The following is a 20,736-nucleotide window of genomic DNA, read 5'->3' on the forward strand; positions in this document are numbered from 1 at the left end:
CAATGTTATTATCTCTCAGCTTCCATTGCCATCTCTTTCCAATTCCATAAGTTTCTCCAGATTTCAGACTTATATACCCAAATGCCTACTGGACACTTACACTATGTTTTCAGCTACCTCAAGCTCACCAGATCCAAAATGAAACTCCTCATTTGTCCATGGCTGCAATTTTCCTATTGTCCCCCATCTATGTGAATGTCCCAGTCATCTTCCCAGTTACCTAATTTAGAATCCTGGGCATAATCCAGGACCTGATCCTATCCTTCTCCATAGCTAATCAATGATTAAAATGGTCAATTCTTCAACCATTATATATTAGAATTCTGTTCATTTTTCTTCCGCTCCAACATTTCTTTAATCAAAGTTACTGTTACCTCCTAACTAGGGAATACTAGTATAAGTAACAATTTCTCTTCTGCCTCATTCAGTCCATCCATACATAATGCTGCCTCAAAGACCTTCCATAAATGCAAGCTTGCATCTGCCTCAGCCTAAAAATTTTCTAAGGTCCCTCTCTGTGTAAAGTAAAAGTTCAAACTCCTTTTCATGCTAACAAGGCTTCTATGGTCTAACAAAGTTGTTCCTGGTTTACTTGTCCTATTTGTCTCTTTCACTAATCCTGTCTGCATGTCATATGGAACCTTTTTTCAGTTTTCCAAGCATCTACTATGCTTGCTTGTCTAGGCCTTCTCATGTACTGTTCTCTTCTTTTAGGATACTCTCCCCACTATTCATTCCTATTGGGTTAATCCTCATGTATATTTTAGATCTTTTTGTATGCTAATTTTCTATGGAAATTTTCTGTAATTCCCTGACTGATCTGGAGGTTTTGTCCCATGTATTTCTATTACACCCTGAAACTTCCCTGTAAAGTTACGTATTATCTGCCTCTCTATGAATAATAAATAATATGAATATGGTTGCCCATGTCTTTCTTGTCATTGTGTCTCCAGTGCCAGGCACATTGCATGGCATATAAATAAATGCTCAAATGTGAATGAATGAATATATGCATTTAAAATTCCTCAGAAAATGGGGTGCCTGGCTGGCTCAGTCAGTGGAACATGCAGCTCTTGATCTCAGGGTTGTGAATTTGAACCCCACACTGGATGTAGAGATTGCTTAAAAATAAAACCTTAAAAAAATTCCTCAGAAAACCATTTTTAAGTACCTTCTTTACATTGCCTCTCTTTCTGGCCTTCTCATCTCCACATAGCTCCATATGTTATGTTACCCACACACTTTTGGTTTTCCAAATAGATTATATACTCTGCTAACTCTATGCCTTTGCATATCCCAGTCCTTCTCTCTAGAATGCCCCCATATATTCTCTTCTCCTAGATAGTTCATCTGAGCCTTAGACACTTCAAAAAAACAACTCTTTCCAAAAATCATTGGCATGTCATCTTCTGGGCTCCCAACATCTGTAGGAGTATTTCTCTTTATACCAATTTCATCACCACACCAATAGGATTTTTCTCTTTAAAACTAGGGGAAATACTTCACTATATCTTGTCATCAAATATTTTGCAGAGGAGCTAGCAAATACTAAGAACTAATTACTACTTACTGAATGAAAGAGGAAAAGAACAATCATAGTCACACATATGCTGTTCCAGTGGTCTAATGAAAGTAGATAAATATGGCCATGAACTGAAAATGCCTGAAAGTCAATTCTCAGTAATTAAATCAAATAAAAATTATATATCAATGTTTTTTACATGCCATTAAGAGCAAATTTTTTACCATTTCTTCATAGTCAATAAAAATAACTATTTATATTTTAGAAATGAATGGTAAAACATAACCCCTGAGAAATCTTACCTGATTGAATAAACCAAATAGCCTTGCTAACTTAATTTTCTGAGCAGAAATTCTGCTGCCAACTATATTTTATTAGATGAAATAGAAGGCTGAAGGTTTCATTTATTCAACTGCTTACCTGTTCTTCAGCATGAACTCAAAGTTAGCCAATTAAAAAATAAAAAAACTATCTCATTTTGGTTTCGTTTTTAAACATTTCAGCATTTCCACTTTTAAGATAATATTTTGACAATACTTGGATTCCCTAAAAACAGAACTGAAATGTATACAACACATGCATGAAAAAAGATTTTTATACTTTTAATATAAAAACTAAGGAGGCTTATCAATTCAGATAAATAATTATTACATGAGTTCTTAGAGGAATAGAAGAGAATCAAGATTTTTTTTTAATGCAAAAAGGCATTTCTTATTTGTTGTTTACCTGAAGCACTCAATGTGTCTTTGTCATGATTAATTTTTAAGACCTATATCATGTTTTAAAATTATAACACAGTCCAGTTTTAAGCCTATAATGTCTCAAATTGAAGAGAAAAAAATAACCTATGAAATTCTTCTGATATCTTTATATACAAGTTCGAGAATCATTAAGTAGCTGTCACTCTCTCTTCTCCAGCATCAATTACTCTGCTCTGGATTTACTTACTCCAGTCCGTATAATGAGCCCCCAGAGCACATTTCATTGCAGGGGAAAGCACACATTCTTCACTTGAGGTCAGTGGGATGTGGTTAATTTGAAATCACTTAAACTATTATATCTGTCAAGTGCAGTTATTTTATTTTCAATTCACATCAGTGTTTTAGTATGCATGTTGGTTACTGGGTCAAACTGGCAGATTAATTTAGAAGAAATCGGTTGCAATGTTCTTCATCACTGTCATTTATATGCAGGCCACTACTGAAAGTTAATACCTGCCCATTAAAATCGATTGCCAAAGATATCACACTTAATGTAAACAATACTGTATAGATCAGAAAATGGTGCTAAATTAGAGATTATGGTTTATAGTTCCTATAGAATGGGGGCATTCAGTTATGGAAAATATTTCAGGAAAATTGGACTTTGGAAGCAACAAAAAGCTAAAAGAGACATTCAGTATGCTCTAATAGACCTGACAATAGTCTGGTAGGGCTTTTTGAGTTCTTGTTATTATAGTCTGTTATTCTTCACTATAGCCAGGATTTCAAATAGTGTGTTTATAGTGTGTGATATTGTGTGTGTGCGTGTAGAGGAAGAATATCAAGCCATTTAAAGGCAAAATTATTTGAAAGTGAATACTACATTGGAATAAACAGTCTAGGTTAGACTTGAAGAAGCAGAAGGGTACTGAAACACTAGCACAGTCTATCCCATAATTAAATAGCCAGGCATTAATAAAAAGTAATAGAATTAAAATGAGCATTTGGGTAATATACTACCACAATATCCTAGGTACTACATTAGCAAATTATATTTTTACCATATGTAGGCCTGCTTTTATCATTTTATAAATACTGCCAACAATATTGAACATTTGACAGTCTATGACTTTCTTGGAAGTTTTAAAATAAGGTAAAGTCCTGAATAATAGTTATCTGAGTTGCAAAGTTTAAAAAATATTAAAAAAAATGATAAAAACTGATGAGATTCCAAAATTTTTCATTTCCTCATGAAGGAAGACCTATCTACTCCACAAATAGTGCTTTGAAGTTATACCTCTTCTTTGGAAGTTGTAGGACAGACGGAAATAGATCATCACTTTTATTCACAGGCATCCAGGAAACTATAATAAACATCTGTGCAAAGCTGGAACACACATACACACACCACATAGCCCGAGAAGACCTAGAGATGTATAGAAGCAACCCACATGAAACCTTCTGACTTGGAAGAAACTTCAAAAGCTGGTGCTTTGAAACACTACATAATACTGCATGGAGGATGAGGGAGCAAGAAAGTATGGCTGGTAGGAATTCATGAGATTTTTTTTCTATCTGGAGAGTATAAGTCCATTCCTATCCCATTCCCATGTCATTTCCCTGAGATTTCAGAAATATCCAGCTTCTTGCTTGTGAGTTTTGATCCATTACATGTTATCTCTTTAAAATTCATATATTTCTAATGTAGTAAGTAAAGCACAAACTGCTAGGCAATAAAAAAATTGGCTTTAAATGAAACATATTAACACCCCCCCCCAAAAAAAAAAAAAAACCCTTGAAACCTTTTAATTAAGTTTTTAAACACTTTATGTTCTACCTGTGTGTTCTTTGGGGAATATGTTGTTTTTAATACCTTGACTTATCCTATTAACTAAAAGTTGAGAGACGCAATTATAATTTTGCTTTTCTTGATGTCTTTCTAGACCCTTTGACACCGAAGATTACATTCTAGTGGCTAATTCAAAAGTGTATACTTACAGAAGAGAAAAAAGTACTAAAGTAAATATTTTTCAAACTGTCTTGGCCCTATAGTTAATGATCAGGTTGCTAGGTTAAAAGTGGTTAACTGAAAAATTTTTAAGTCAGCATAGCTCTATTTGAGAATCCCTAACATGAGTTTCTGTTCACATTTGTTTCTGCGGAAACTCATTCAGTAAGATGATAATTGGTGTAACACTACTAAAAGGTTTCATAGTCAAGTTTGAGAAGTACAAGATAAAACTGGATAAAACTGTTAAACTGCTTTTTTTGTTTGGTATAATTTTACTGTGCTAGTATGCATATGATCATGAAACACTTTTTTGCAGGAGCCACAAGAACATAATCTGGGGCTTTCTACACCTACATCTAATAGCATTGCTGAATCTGAGGGTTATCCCAAGTTGTTATCTCTGGCCCAGTCTTTCTCAAATAATGTTATTCATCAGAATCATCTGTAAGGCTTTACATAAAAATGCTGGGAACACATCCCTGATTTATTGAAAGGGAGTAACAGGGGTAGGATAGGGTCTTTAATCATAACGTTTTCACAAGCTCCACGAATCACTATTGAAGAAACACTGCTATGAATATTACTATTACTTTTTGCTACAGTTTCCATCTTCACTTATGTCTCTATATCCATCTAATGTTGTCTATATTTTGTAGTTCAAGAATCTTCCCTTACAAGCCAAATTAAAATAGTAATATTCTAGATGAAAGTATATAGTAACTGTTTAAGCAGACTATTCATTACATTAGATACTCTAATAGTATAGCAATCTATGAAAGCTGAAACTGTAATAAGAGAACTTTAAATAATATGGAAGAAAAATAATTTCTCTAACAACTCAAGGCTCTCCTCCTTCAAAATCCAGCTGAATGCTTACTATCTTTAAGACTTCCTGTTTCCACAAAACTCTGAACATTCATCAGACCTAAATTTAGTTATATATTTTGTTTAACATAATTGCATTTGTCTATCACTTTAGAATTTTTTTTTTAAAGAGTCACAGAACCTCATAGGAGGCATGAGAGTGATAATTTACTATAACTTCCCAGCACATGCTGAAATGTTCTCTAAAAGACTTTGGTTTTATAAGTCTCATTGTGAATGTTTTTCTTGTTTCTCTCAGACATTATAAAAAAAACACACTCATTTCTTTTCTAGCTATATTAGATTCAATTAATGAATGTTGTTGACTGACAGACAAATGAGTTGGTCGTCCATAAAATTTACTGTTTAGTCTACATTAAATTATTTTCCATTATCAAAATGAATAGGCTTTAAGTGCTTCACTTAAAAATGAGTAATAAAATGACCAGTAAATAAGTCATGATTTTATTATCTACTTGTTAATAGCTAAGGCTCTTGGTTGCCAATGATAGCACTCTAGCTCAAATTACTTTAATAAAAAATGGAATGCATTTCTTTTTAAATGAAAAAAGCAAGCAAGCTAAAGCAGCCATTGGCAGAAATGCACCCAAGTACGCAAAGACATCAGTAGTATTTCTCTCTGCTACTCTCAGCCCTATTTTTCTGGAATTGGCATTTTTCTCACTGGGTTTCCTGACGGTATCAAAGATGGCTAAGGAGCAGCTTTAAGATTCTACTTTATTATCCATTCATCTGTTGATGGACATCTAGGTTCTTTCCATAGTTTGGCTATTGTAGACATTGCTGCTATAAACATTCGGGTGCACGTGCCCCTTCAGATCATTACGTTTGTATCTTTAGGGTAAATACCCAGCAGTGCAATTGCTGGGTCATAGGGTAGTTCTATTTTCAACATTTTGAGGAACCTCCATGCTGTTTTCCAGAGTGGTTGCACCAGCTTTCATTCCCACCAACAGTGTAGGAGGGTTCTCCTTTCTCCACATCCTCGCCAGCATCTGTCATTTCCTGACTTGTTAATTTTAGCCATTCTGACTGGTGTGAGGTGATATCTCATTGTGGTTTTGATTTGTATTTCCCTGATGCCGAGTGATATGGAGCACTTTTTCATGTGTCTGTTGGCCATCTGGATGTCTTCTTTGCAGAAATGTCTGTTCATGTCTTCTGCCCATTTCTTGATTGGATTATTTGTTCTTTGGATGTTGAGTTTGCTAAGTTCTTTATAGATTTTGGACACTAGCCCTTTATCTGACATGTTGTTTGCAAATATCTTCTCCCATTCTGTCAGTTGTCTTTTGGTTTTGTTAACTCTTTCCTTTGATGTGGTATATATACACAATGGAATACTATGCAGCCATGAAAAGAAATGAAATCTTGCCATTTGCGACGACGTGGATGGAACTAGAGGGTATCATGCTTAGTGAAATAAGTCAATCAGAGAAAGACAACTATCATATGATCTCCCTGATATGAGGAAGTGGAGATGTAACATGGGGGGTTAAGGGGGTAGGAGAAGAATAAATGAAACAAGATGGGATTGGGAGGGAGACAAACCATAAATGACTCTCAATCTCACAAAACAAACTGAGGGTTGCTGGGGGGAGGGGGGTTGGGGAAGGGGGGTGGGGTTATGGACATTGGGGAGGGTATGTGCTATGCTGAGTGCTGTGAAGTGTGTAAACCTGGCGATTCACAGACCTGTACCCCTGGGGATAAAAATATATGTTTATAAAAAATAATTAAAAAATTTAAAAAAAAAAAAGATTCTACTTCAAATACTCATCTAATCCAAATGCAAAATATCTTATGCCCAAAATGTCTGACACATTCTGGGAGTGGAATCTTATTGGCTCAGCTTCAGTTGCAGACCCACCCCTGAGCCAATTATTATAGTTTTTATTGGTAGAATATTCTGATTGACCAGATGATTATGCCCAGATTTGTCCCCAATCCCATTGAAAGTGACCAGTGAGTGACAGATCATTTTTCAGAGGAAATAAGGGATGTTGTTACCAAAATAGGAGGAAGAAATGCTAAGTAGATGAAAATAAGTGTTTTTTGAGATCTGGGATCAACTTATACTCTGCCACCTTTGGCCTGTGTTCTCTATGAAATACTGTTTATTTAGTTGATGAGTTCAGATTTCATTGATAGCAGTCAATACTTTGAAAAAGGCAATTATTTTCACAGCTAGAGGGAAAATATGATGATATATTCTTTATATCATATGGTTGTATTTTAAGAGTTAATAATTCTAATTCTAAAAGACATGGAAGCTAAACATTTGATTAATACCTAAAGTTTCAATTCATGTACCAATTCATTAATCATAAGCATTTGTGTGTTATGCATGGAAGATGCATAATAGGTGTGATTTCATAGTCATGAGAATAAAATTTACAAAAACAGTGTATTTACATAAAAAATGAAAACCAGTTGTTCAAGTATTAAAATGCAAAATGCTATCTTTCTGTGGCTTCCATTCTGACACTTAGCAGGTGGATATTTTTCTTCCAAAATAATCAGTTAAAGCAAAAAAAAAAAAATTCTTAGGACAAGTCATGTCAATACTACCTTTAAAAAAAAGTGCTGGGCACCTGGGTGGCTCAGTGGGTTAAAGCCTCTGCCTGTGGCTCGGGTCATGATCCCAGGGTCCTGGGATCGAGCCCTGCATCGGGCTCTCTGCTCAGCAGGGAGCCTGCTTCCCCCTCTCTCTTCCTGCCTCTCTGCCTAATTGTGATCTCTGTCAAATAAATAAATAAAATCTTAAAAAAAAAAGTGCTAAAATATTGTACCTATGGATAAGAAGTTAAAAACAGAACAAAATGTACTCTTAGAAAGTTAAAGTCAGGGGTGCCTGGGTGGCTCAGTGGGTTAAAGCTTCTGCCTTCAGCTCAGGTCATGATCCCAGGCTCCTGGGATCGAGCCCCATGTTGGGCTCTCTGCTCAGCGGGGAGCCTACTTCCTCCTCTCTCTTCTGCCTGTCTCTCAGCCTACTTGTGATCTCTGTCTGTCAAATAAATGAGTAAAATCTTAAAAAAAAAAAAAAGTTAAAGTCAAAATAATGTCCTTCATAGTATATTCACAATGACAGATTTTACTTATTCCATTAACTTTCCCATTCTATTAAGACCATTTGAAACTACCTTTTGGGAAGAGCCCTCAAGACCAGCTTATAAGCCACTTCAGAAAGTATCTTTGTTATTATTATCACATCACATATCTTCTTTATAATTAATTAAAACAATTTAAATCCACAACTTCCTCAACAGATTGGACTTAAAGTGACTCCCAGTTAATTCCTATATTATATATCCCAAAAGATAAAGACTTGTCATGGTAGAAGACATTCAAAGAATGGATCACATCAAGTCAGTTCCAAATAAAATATTTTTCTTATATAAAATTATCAAAAAATATTTTAGGTAATTACAACATCTTCAGAATAGGTGGCCAACCTTTAAGAAGGACAAAACTAAGGTGAAAAACTTCCATCTGAGAAATGTCATTACTTTATGGTCACCCTTAATATGTACATATTTACTGTGCATTATAAAAGTAAATTTATCTATGTAGGTAAGACATAGTTCATTTTTTAGAGTTGAAAGACCATATTAAAGGTGAGGTGTAAAAAGAAGGGATGGGGCACCTGTGTGATGGAGTCAGTTGAGCATCAGACTTTTGGTTCCAGCTAGCGTCAGGGTCTTGGGGCGTGGGATAGAGACTTGCATCAGGCTCCATGTTCAGCAGGGAGTCAGCTTGAGATTCTCTCCCTCTTCCTGTCTCTCCCCCTGTTCACTCACTCACTCTCAAATAAGTAAATCTGAAAAAAAAAAAGAGGGACTAATATGAATTCATTTTAGGATAAATGCCCTTTATGAGATAATTTTTAATACACATAAATATCCTTTTAGCTATTTTTCATTAAATCTTAAATTTTATAATACTTTTTAAACTCCTATCACAATGTTTTACCATCTCTAACACAATGTTACTTTAGCTGAAAAGCAGAACAATTTCAAAATCATAACTTTCAGTGAAATCAATCAGCTGATAAAATGGCAGGCTCATGCTTCTGCTAGGATTAGTGTGCTGATGAAGCCAAGTTCACAGGTTTGATCCCTAAGTGGGCCAATTTACTTTGCTGCAGGCAGTCCCTTAGACCCTGGCCTGACATCCTACAAATGGGAACCATCAGTCATAAGGAGAAGCTGGGAAAAAAAGTGGGGGTGGACTAGAGCCAACTCATCCCCACTGTAGGAAAACAACTTCATATCCAGGCCAGCTGATGGCTATGTAGTAGCATTTCTCCTGTAAATAAAAGAGGGAGCTATCTTCCAAATGATAGTGAATTGGCACAGGTCAGAGTGTAAATATGATCTCCAGAAATATACTTTAAGATAAAGTATGTCAACAATTACTGAACTAGTAATTAATTGTTGGTTTGATGAGGGCTGAACCAAGTATGCTAGAAGGTTTATAGAGACCCCAAATGAATTTATTTATAATGTATTCATTACTAACTTCCAGAAAACATTGGCTGCTGCTCAAACAAAAGAGAAAATGTAGCTACTAGCTGAGTAATTATGTTAATAGACTGGATAAAACAAAAACCATCAAAGCATTATGTGTCAAAATTTTATTTAACTCATTAGGGAACTAGCGAGATGAAAAGGTAATTCCAAATAAAATTTAAGAGCTGAAATTTTTTTAGTAGGAAAAATATAAAAGCTGGACTGAGTACCAAATTAGATATAAGATGGTTAAAATCCTACAGGGCTATAAAACTATCATACCTTACCAGTTTACAGAACTGTAAAATGGCCCTAATCAGTTGTGCAAACAAAGCTATATTCCCTTAGAGCATATTAGAAACAGCTGGGGAGTTTTAAAAACACTGATAACGAGATCTTACCCCCCAATAGTCTGACTTAATTGGAAACTGGGTAAGGCCTGAGCAGCAAGATTATTAAAGCCTTCCCAGCTGATTCTCATGTGCAACCATGTCTGAGAACCACTGCCCTAGGAAGTGACATGGCCTTTCACAAGAGCTTTCAACAATTTGCCCTTCCACCTTGCTACTCACAATGTGTAGCATTGTCTGGCAGCACTGCCATCACCCGAGAGCTGTTAATTCAGTTTAGGGGTTCCCATTTCAGATATGTGGAGTCAATCTACATTTAAAAAATATCACCAGGTAATTCAGGTTCACATTAAACTTTGAGAAGTACCCTTCTAACATATTTAGAAAGGATTTGCAATTCCTTTTTTTTTCCTTATTTCCAAGCTTTAGGAAAAATTTCCTAACACCTAAACTGCTACATATCTCCAAAACAGCCCCAAATAGCACTTTAATAATAATGACATTTGTGAAGAGGGAAGTCAACTCTAAGCTGAGAAATCTGCCCTAGATCAGTCAATGGTCCTACTACCGGGGATCCTCAGCTACCAGGGGCCCCTGGGATAATAGACTTAGGAGTATTTTAGAAGAATAGAAGGGTATTTAAGGGATCTTAGGGTTAAGCATTATTCTTTATGTACTGCCTTTACTAAGGGCTGCTGGAAAATAGAAAAGGGGTTGTCAGACATGAGCCAGTCCTTTTTAACCACTAGCCAATCATGTAACAAGTGGGATATACTAGCTATGGAGAAAAAAAAAAAAGAAAAAAAAAAGGTGAATGCCTAACTACAACAAAATATGAACTTTTCAGTGAAAATGTTTAAACAACTTACTCGGCATCAAGTTCCTAAAATTCTGAGGGTCAGTATATCAACCCAGACTTACTGTTAATTATATTTTGTAAAAGGCTGACAAGAGAGTTTACTATGCCTTAAGTTTTCATACTCAAGTATTGATCAGGCAACAAAACCCTCTATATAGCTAATGACATGAAAACATGAATAATGTTCTACAGTGGAAATTTCCAGAAATGAGTTTTTCACTTTGTTATTCACTTAGTTATTCACAAAGTATGATAACTATATTCAATCTGCAAAGTCCCACTAATTAAACAAGTTTTTGATTCATGTATTTATTATATATTTATTGAGTACTGAGTAATTTTCTATGTTTACAGTTGTGAAGAAAAACATGGTCCCCGTCTTTATGGAGCTTACAGTTCAGTATAGGAACAAGGGTAGTAAATAAATGAATAAAATAACAAATGTTTTTGTTATTAAAGAAAAAAAGAAAGCTTGGTAGGTATTATAAAAGAACAGGGTCATTTAAATGAAAATTATTTACCCAATGTGTAAATAAATTTATTACCTGTAGCTTTACAAGTCTTCACAAGTTCTCAAATCATAAAAATTTTAATCATAATATATATAAATTAGTAGCTATACATTTCACTAAGGCTGCCAAATGTACTTGACTCTGCTTAACTCCTCCAATGATACAAAACATTCAAAAGTTCTGACAATGCTTCTCTGACCTTCTTTTTCTTCACTATGGCAAATATTGATAGTTTTCTCTGAGCAGCTGAATGTGTGATGTATCTTCCAAAGACCTAAAAAAAATCACAGAGACTTTAGTTAGGGCAGAGATGAAATGTAAATATTGATTCAGGTACCTTAAATCCTCTCTGGAACAGTAATGGAAATTATATATATTTATACACACACACACACTTAGATAATCTCCAATTTCAAAGATGCTGCTTTGGTGTATTTCATTAAACCCAGCAGAAAACTACAAATAATATCACAAGTGAAAACGTATAAAGCCCCTGCGTGGTAAGATTATCTGAATTTTTTGTTTTGGTTTTCTCTTTCTCCATGGCTATATAAATGCAGTTGCTTTCCCCGGATAATATCCTTAGACTTATCATGCTTAATTTGTCATGATTATAACTGCTATCATTTGCATTATTTATCCAGAATGCCTCCTCTCCCCTTCACTCATTCATTAACTTTCATTATTACTGGTTCCTCTATCCCCTTACCTCTAAGCTTCCCCTGAAGTCTGTTTCCTTCACTGTTTATTCTCAGGTGGTCAGTTTGAGACACACTTTTCAAGTTGTGATTTTCAGAACACATAGACCTAAACTTCGATTCTCCTTCCTCCAAGGAGCCCAGGAAGAGAAAAATATGCCAGATAATTCAACAATGAATGTATCCACACGTAATCAATAAGGAACTGCATCAAATGTTCTTTCTGCATTGTCATCCCCTATTTTCCCCCAGTTTTATTGAGATAGACTTGACATATAACATTGCATGAGATTTAGTTGTACAACATGGTGTTTCATATACTTATATATTATAAAATGATTAGTATACTCAGTTTAGTCATCATCACACACTGTTAAAACTTTTTCCCTGTAATGAGAACTTTGAAATCTACACGACTAACAACTTTCAAATACACAATGCAGCACTAGTAACTTTAGTCACCATGCTGTACATTACCTTTCAATGACTTTCTTTTTAAGATTTTATTTATTTATTTGTCAGAGAGAGCAGAAGCATGGCAAGCTGTAGGCAGAACAGGCAGAGCAGGCAGAGGGAGAAGTAGGCTCCCTGCTCAGCAAGGAGCCCGATGTGGGACTCGATATCTGGACCCTGGGATCATGACCTGAGCTGAAGGCAGATGCTTAACCAACTGAGCCACCCAGGCACCCCACCTTTAAATGACTTCTTTATTTTATAAGTGGAAGTTTGTACTTTTTCATGCCATTCACCCATTTCTCCTGCACACCAAATCTAACAACCATTTATTTATTCTCTGCATCTATGAAATTTTTAGTTTCTACATATAAGCAAGATCACATATTTGTCTTTCTCTGACTTATTCCACTTACCATAAGGTCCACTCATACTGGATTTCCTACCTTTTTATGGATGAATAATATTTCAGTGTATGTGTGTATACACAAAATGTATGTACAGATTGCCTAATCCATTCATCTGTCAGTGGTCACATAGGTTATACCCATGTCTTAGTTATTGTAAATAATGCTGTAATGAACATGCAGGGGCATAAATTTTTTCAAGATCATGATTTCATTGCCTTTGGATATATACCCAGAAGCAAAATTGCCAAATCAAAAGGTAGTTCTATATTTTTAATTTGTGGGGAACCTCCACACTGTTTTCCATAGTGATTGCAACAATTAACATTCCCAACAGTGTACAAAGTTTTCCCTCTTCTCTACAGCTTAGCTGACATTTGTTATATTTTTTTTCTCTGAAGATAACCATCCTAGTGGAAATGAGGTAATATTTTACTGTGGTTTTCATTTATATTTTCCTGATGATTAGTGGTGACCTGTTGGCCATTTGTAGGTTTTCTTTGAAAAAATGTCTATATAGGCCCTTTACCTATTTTTAACAAATCGGGTTTTTTTGCTGTTGAGTTGTATGTGTTCTTTATATATTTTAGATATCAACCCTTACGAGATACAAAATATGCAATTATTTTCTTCCATTGTGTAGGTTGCCTTTTCTTTCACTGATTCATGTGCTGTGCATAAGCTTTTGACTTTGATGTATTTTCATTTGTTGAAAGTTTTTCTTTTGCTGTTTGTGCTGTGCTTTTGATATCGTGCCTCCAAATAGTGCCAAAACTTATGTCAATGAACTTCTTTCCTATGTTTTCTTCTGAAAGTTTTATGCTATCAGGTCTTATGTTTAAGTTTTTGATCCATTTAAAGCTAATTTTTGTGAGTGGTATGCAATAGGGTTCCAATTTTGTTGTTCTGTGTGTGTTTCTCCAGTTTCTCAGCACCACTTATTGAAGAGCTATCCTTTCTCCATTAGATATTCTTGGCTCCCTTGTCAAATATTAGTTAACTATATATATCAGGTTTTGATTTCAGGCTCTCTATTCTGTTCCATTGGTCAATGCGTCTATTTTTGTGTTATCATACTGTTTTTATTACTTAGCTTTGTCGTATAGTTTGAAATCTGGAAGTGTGATACCTCCAACTTTGTTCTTTTCTTTTAGGATTGCTTTGGTAACTTGGGGTCTTTTGTAGTTCCACACAAATTTTAGGATTATTTCTTCAATTTCTGTGAAGAATGTCTAGTTTTTGATGTGAGTTCCATTGAATCTATAGATGGCTTTGGGTAGTACGGACATTTAACAACATTTTTCCAACCTATGAACATGGGATATCTTTCCATTTGTGTGTGTCTTTGATTTGATTACCACTACATTTTATAATTTTCATCGTATAGATCTTTTATTTCCTTGGTTAAATTTATTCCTAAGTATTTTATTGTTTTTGATACTATTGTGAATGAAATGATTTTTCTTTTTTAGATATGTCATTGTTAGTGCAAATGAAAGCAATTGATTTTTCTATGCAGATTTTGTATTCTACCACTTAACTAAAATTGATTAACAGTTTTTTGACTGATTCTTTGTGCTCTTGTAGATACAGGATTCTATCTTCAGGAAAAATCCCTAACAATTTTAATTCATCCTTTCCTATTGGGTAGCCTTTTATTTCTTTGTCTTGCCTAATTGTTCTAGCTTAACTTCCAATAATATATTGAATAGGACTGGTGAGAATGATCATCTTTTCCTTGTTCTCAATCTTAGGGGAAACACTTTGAATTGATCTCCATTAAGTATAATGTTAACTGTTAGTTTGTTGTATATGCCCTTCATTAAGTTTAGGTAGGTTTCTTCTATATCCAATCTGTTAGGGGGTTTTATTATGAAAGGATATTGTATCTTATCAAAGGTTTTTCTGCATCTATTAAAACAAATCATGCAATTTTAGTCTTTCATTTTATTGATATAATGTAGTACATGTATTGATGTTTGTATGTTGAACCATTCTTGCATCCTAAGGATCAATCCCATTTAGTCATGGTATATAATCCTTCTACTGTGGGAGGCCACAATAAGGCTTGAGACGAGGACCAAACCAGGCCCTGACTTGTGCCTCCTTTAAAGTCCGAATAACCTAACAAAAGGTTTAGGACAGGAAAAGTTGAGTAGCACTGAGAAAGGGTCTGTGCTATGTGTTGTGCGCTCACCTACGTGACTTCCCACACGCTTGCTAAACAAATGAGAACAATTCGGTTGGGGTCATAAGTTCGTAGCTGGTCCTTGCTGCCCTAGTACAGCCCATAAATTACTTTCAGATTTGCTGTATCAATACAGAACAATTGTACTGGCATCAGCCTTTTGGCGTCACGAGGTCTGCTTATAGTTACTTGTGAAACTTATTGTGGGAACTCATGGTTGTTTAACTAGACACAGATGTATTGTTTCTCCTATTGTAATATCACTATATATATGGCCTTAATGCTTTGAATAAACTTAGCACTGTTGGACATCCTCCTCAGTGCTCCTCCTACCCCCATCTCTCTGCTTCTCGAGTTCTTTTCTTCATCCTCTTACCCTCACATTCCTGGTCGATTTGTTGCGCTGGCTGCGACATTCTACTGTGTTCTTGAATTTGTTAGCTTACTAAATCAATCAGTTTACTAATATTTTGTTGAGAATTTTTACATCTATCTTCATCAGGAATATTGGTCTATGGTTTTCTTTACTTGTGGTATTCTTATCTGGTTTTGTTATCTGGCCTCATAGAATGAGTGTGGAAGTGCTTCCTCCACCTCAATATTTTGGAAAAATTTGAGGAGTATTGGTGTTAATTATTCTTAAATATTTGGTAGGATTCTCCAAGGAAGCCATCTGGTCCTTAAGTTTCCTATTGCAACTTTCTTGACTACTAATTCAATCTCTTTATGCCTTATTTCTCTGTTCAGATTTTCTTTTTCTGACTGATTCAGTCTTGGTAAGTTGTGTGTTCCTAAAAATGTATCCATTTCTTTTAGGTTATGTAATTTGTTGGCAATTAAGTGTTCATAACAGTCTTATGATTTTATGTCTTTCTTTGATATCAGATATATTGTTTCCAGTTTTATAGTTTGAGTCTTTTTTCTTGATCTAGCTAAAGATTTGTCCATTTTGCTTCTCTTTTCTATTCTTTTTTTTTCTGGTCTCTATTTCATTTGTTTCTACTCTCGTCTTTAATATTTCCTTACTCCTGGTAACTTTGGGCTTTACATTTTCTTATTTTCTAGTTCCTTGAGGTGTAAACTGAGATTATTTATTTGGTCAAACTTATTATATGCATTTATTGCTATAAACTTTCAGAATTGCTTTTGCTGCATCCCACAATATTTAATATTGTGTTTTTATGTTTATATGTTTCTGGATCAATTACTCCCATTTTATTTCTTCTAAACAACCACTGAGTCAAAGAAGTATGTTGTTTAGTTTCCACATATTTCTAGATCATCTCACTTCCCTCTTGTTGATTTCTAGTTTCATACCATTGTGATCTGAAAAGACGGTTGGTATGATTTCAGTCTTCTCAAATGTGTTAAGATTTGTGGCCTATCATATGATCTATCCTAGAAAATATTCCATGTACACTTGAAGAATGTGTATTCTGGTTTGGGATGGAATATTCTGTAAATGTCTTTTAGGTCTATTTGGTCTATTTTGTCCTGATATATAAAGTCCTGTATTACCTTATCTGATTTTCTGTCTGGGTGATCTGTGCATTGTTGAAAGCAGGGTATTAAATTCACCATTACTGCACTGTATTGTCTATTTCACCCTACAGGTCTGTTAATGTTTTATATATTTAGTAATCCTATGTTGGGTACATAAATGCTTACAAATGTTATATCCTCTTGTTGGACCCCTTTATACTTATAGAATGATTTGTTAGTGAAGTCTTTGACTTAAAGTCTATTTGTTTGGTTATAACTACTTTCTGCTTTCTTTTGGTTTCCTTTTGCATGGAATATCTTCATTTCTTTATTTTTACATCTGTGTGTGTATCCTTAAAGCTGAAGTGAATCTCTTTCAGGTGGCAGTTGTTCTTGTTTTTTTAATCCATTCAGCCACTCTTTTTTATTGTAGAATTTCATCTATTTACATTTAAAGTAATTATTGATAGGTATGGTAGGTACTTACTATTGTCATTTTGTTAACTGTTTTCTGGGTATTCTACAGTTCCTTTGGTTCTTTTTCTCTTGCTCTCTTCCTCTGAGATCTTATTATTTTCTGTTGTACTATCCTTAGAATTCTTTAATTTTGTCTTTTGTATGTTTATTATAGAGTTAACCTTGCAATTATCATAAAGCTTATATTAAACATATGTTTATAATAGTCTATTTTAAATTGACAGCAACTTACATTTAAGCATATAAAGCTCTGTTGTATCCATTAACAAATTATTGTAGGTATAGTTTGACTTTTGTCTTCACTTTCATAATAGATTTATAAGTTATGTACATAACACTATTACAACATGAGAATATTCTTAATTGTATATTTATCTTTACCAATAAGATTTATACTTTTATGTTTTCCTGTTACCAACTAGTGTTCTTTTTATTTAGGTTGAATAACTTCCTTTATCATTTCTTTTAAGTCCAGTCTAGTGGTGATGAACTCCTTTAGATTTTGCTTGTCTGGAAAACTTTTTATATTTCCTTCAATTCTGAAGGACAATTTTACCAGGTAGAGTATTCTCAGTTGGAAAGGTTTTTTGTTTTGTTTTGTTTTTTTCCTTAGCACTTTGAATATATTGCACCACTCCTTCTGGTCTTCAAATCTTCTGCTAAAACATCTGTTGACAATCTTATGCGGGTTTTCTTATAAATAGTTATTTTTCCCTCGTTGCTTTTAAGATTCTCTCCTTCTCTTTAACTTTTGACAATTTAATTATAATGTATCCTAGTGTGAGTTTTTGAATTTATCTTATTTGGAACTCCCTGGGATTCCTGGATCTGAATTTTCTTTTTTGCCCTCAGGTTAAGGAAGTTGTCAACCATTATTTCTTCAAATAAGTGTTTTGCCCTTTTCTTTTTGTCTGCTCCTTCTGGGTCTCCTATAATGTGAAAATTGGTCTGCTTGATGATGTCCCATAAATCCATTAAGCTATTTTCACTGTATTTTTTTTTTTTTGCTTCTCATTGTTCTTTCTTTGCATTCATTGATCTTTTCTTCCACGTTATCTAGTCTGCTCTTGAACCCCTCTACTGAATTTTTCAGTTCAGTTATTGTATTCCTCTATGATTTTTGTTTGATACATTCTTATATTTTCAGTCTTTTTGTTGAAATTTTCAATTTGTTCATGTATTGTTCTTTTGATCTTGGTGAGCATCTTTTTTTTTTTTTTTAAGTCAGAAACAAAAGTTTTATTCCTAAAACTCTGCCATATTTCTAGCAGGTGCATCCTATGGTCACTTGCCATGAACCAGGTTGTATGCATAGACAGCAAGGTCTGGCCATCAGCAGAAAAGGCCAGAAAGGTACACTGGGGTGGCTCTGTATTGCTGCTGGTACTGATAACTTCTTGCTTTAGTTTACCTACAATGATCTTGCCTTCCAAGTCCCAGATCTTGATGCTGGGGCCTGTGGCAGCACAGAGCAAGTATACATTTAGGACTGAAGCACAGGGCATTGATGATGTCCCCACACTCAAGTGTATAAAGTGCTTGCCTTCATTGAGATCCCACAGCATGGCCTGGCCATCCTTCCCTCCAAAAAGTCAGAGGGATCCATCTGGAGAGAAAGTCAAGTGTTCAGGTTGCCTATGTGGCTGATATGATTGGTCTTCAGCTTGTAGTTTGCCACATTCAATACCTTGACAAGCTTGTCCCAGCCAAAGGAGACAATCATGGCATTCTGCTATTGGGTGAAAACCAGACACAGGATACCTACTCTGACGGTATATTTGCATACACCCAGAGTATTCCACAGCTGATAGTTTTATCTCGGGAGCCAGAAACAATTTGCTGGTTGTCAGAGAAGGCCACATACAGCACATCTTTGGTATGTCCCATAAATCTGTGTGTGGTGGTACCCATTGTGAGATCCCAAAGATGAAGGGTTCCATCCCAGGAGCCCAGGAGAGCAAAGTGGCCATGTGAGGAGATGACAATGTCACTTACAAAGTAGAAATGACCCCATAAGCAAGGGTTCCAGATATATGCTTAAACTTATTTCCCAAAGACAGTAGTGACCAATTTCGATGGGAGTTTTTTCCCTCCACCTGATGTGCCGGGGTCACTCATTTTCTGGATTTCTTTCAAAATGGATTCCATACATGGCTGTATATTTGGTGTGTATATAGGAAGAGGTGAGGTCAGGATCCTCCTATGTTGCCATCTTAAACCAGACTCCCTGCTCTGAGCAACTTGAAGATGGAAATATTTTCTTATTTATTGGGACTTGAGAGGTGCAATGAGTCACAGCTCTCTTTCTTCTCTTACTAAACTTTTCCATCTACTTCATCTTTCTCCTTGTCACTGTAGGTAAATTGGTCATACTCCTCTCCATGGGTAATATCTTCCTTCATTCACAAAGGCCCATTTCTTTCTCTCCTGCTCAAAAACAAAGGTAGGAACAGTGTTTTTGAGATGACTTTTTCTTATTCAAATGGATAGAACAAAGAAGAAATAATGTATGAATTTTCTCAGGAAAGTTCCCTTTAGATGATACAAGAGATGAAGATTATGGGATATTAAGGGTAGATGGACTATAGTGAGAATTCAAACTATAGAAATGTTTAATTCACTCGTCAGTTTGAAGCCAAAGGCCAAGAATGAATTCTTAAGATATCCTTGGTGCAAAAAAATTGGTTTTATTAAAGCACAGGGACAGGACCTGTGGGCAAAAAGAGCTGCACTGGGATCAAGAAGAGTGGCCCATCATCTACGTTCAAGTTGGGAGGGAGTTTAGGTTTCTAAGGAATTTTGGAAGCAAGGTTTCTAGGACCTTGAGAGGGCTAGCTGTTGTTGGGAAAAGTCACTCATTACCATCTAACAAAACCTTGATCATGAGACCCTTCAGTTGTATATTGGTGGGTTATATACTTGGGGGATGACTGCCAACATGTATCTTGGGGGTTAGAGATAAAGAAAGTATACAAAGGAATTTTTATACATTAAAGTAGACTTACAGGATCATGTGGATTGGGCTAAGATTAGCTTTTGCCCTTAGCAAAGTATTAACATCAACCACCTGAGTTCCTGGAGTAATGTCACTTTGCTTGTTTCAAAGACTTGTCAATGGGCTGTAGGCAAAAAACAATAAATTTTTCTTTTGCCTTTGTTTGCCATATCAACTTTTACAATGACAGGCCCTGGTCATACAGTATACAACATAGTTCCTGCTTTCATTAAGCTTCCAGTCCAATGGGATGAACAGAGTGAACAACAACAATAACAATTTTAGATTTATAATGTTGGAAGAGAAAAAAGAACATCTCATGATAGATAGTAATGAGGCAGAGCTACTCAGTAGTGTGGTTCAGAGAACATTCTCTCCTATTTTAGCAAGGCACTGCCCTAGGTTAAAATAGCAACTTGCCCTTCCCTTACAAATTCACTGAGATCCCAGTATTTCCTCTGAAATATTCATTTCCAAATCCTTAAAACCAAAGCAAAACTCATCATACCTTTCAGAGCCTGTTTTTTTTCCTACTTCAGTTTTACCCTTGAGGGTATGCCAGGTCCTTTTAGTTAATAGGCTATAAACCCCAGTGTCCTAATATGCAAATAAAGCCAGGTCTGTAATTTTAGTCTTTTTAAACATATTCTCTCCTCAGACCTACACAAATATTTTGACCCAGAGT

General features: G+C 35.2%; 1 long non-coding RNA gene and 1 pseudogene across 1 annotated transcript; both read right to left on the bottom strand.

Annotated features, from left to right (window-relative positions):
• Positions 1 to 8,911: 8,911 nt before the first annotated feature.
• Positions 8,912 to 12,461, bottom strand: LOC116864652. The gene is made up of 3 exons (XR_004382059.1): positions 12,061 to 12,461; positions 11,551 to 11,625; positions 8,912 to 8,939 (listed from the first exon to the last, which is right to left on the bottom strand). It is a non-coding gene; the product is annotated as an uncharacterized LOC116864652 (long non-coding RNA).
• A 4,751-nt stretch (positions 12,462 to 17,212) lies between these two features.
• LOC116864777 lies at positions 17,213 to 19,510 on the bottom strand (annotated as a pseudogene).
• Between the last annotated feature and the right edge of the window lie 1,226 nt (positions 19,511 to 20,736).

Source organism: Lontra canadensis, unplaced genomic scaffold (genome assembly GCF_010015895.1).
Source record: "Lontra canadensis isolate GAN:19392208 unplaced genomic scaffold, GSC_riverotter_1.0 scaffold6, whole genome shotgun sequence".
Taxonomy (NCBI): Eukaryota; Metazoa; Chordata; class Mammalia; order Carnivora; family Mustelidae; genus Lontra; species Lontra canadensis.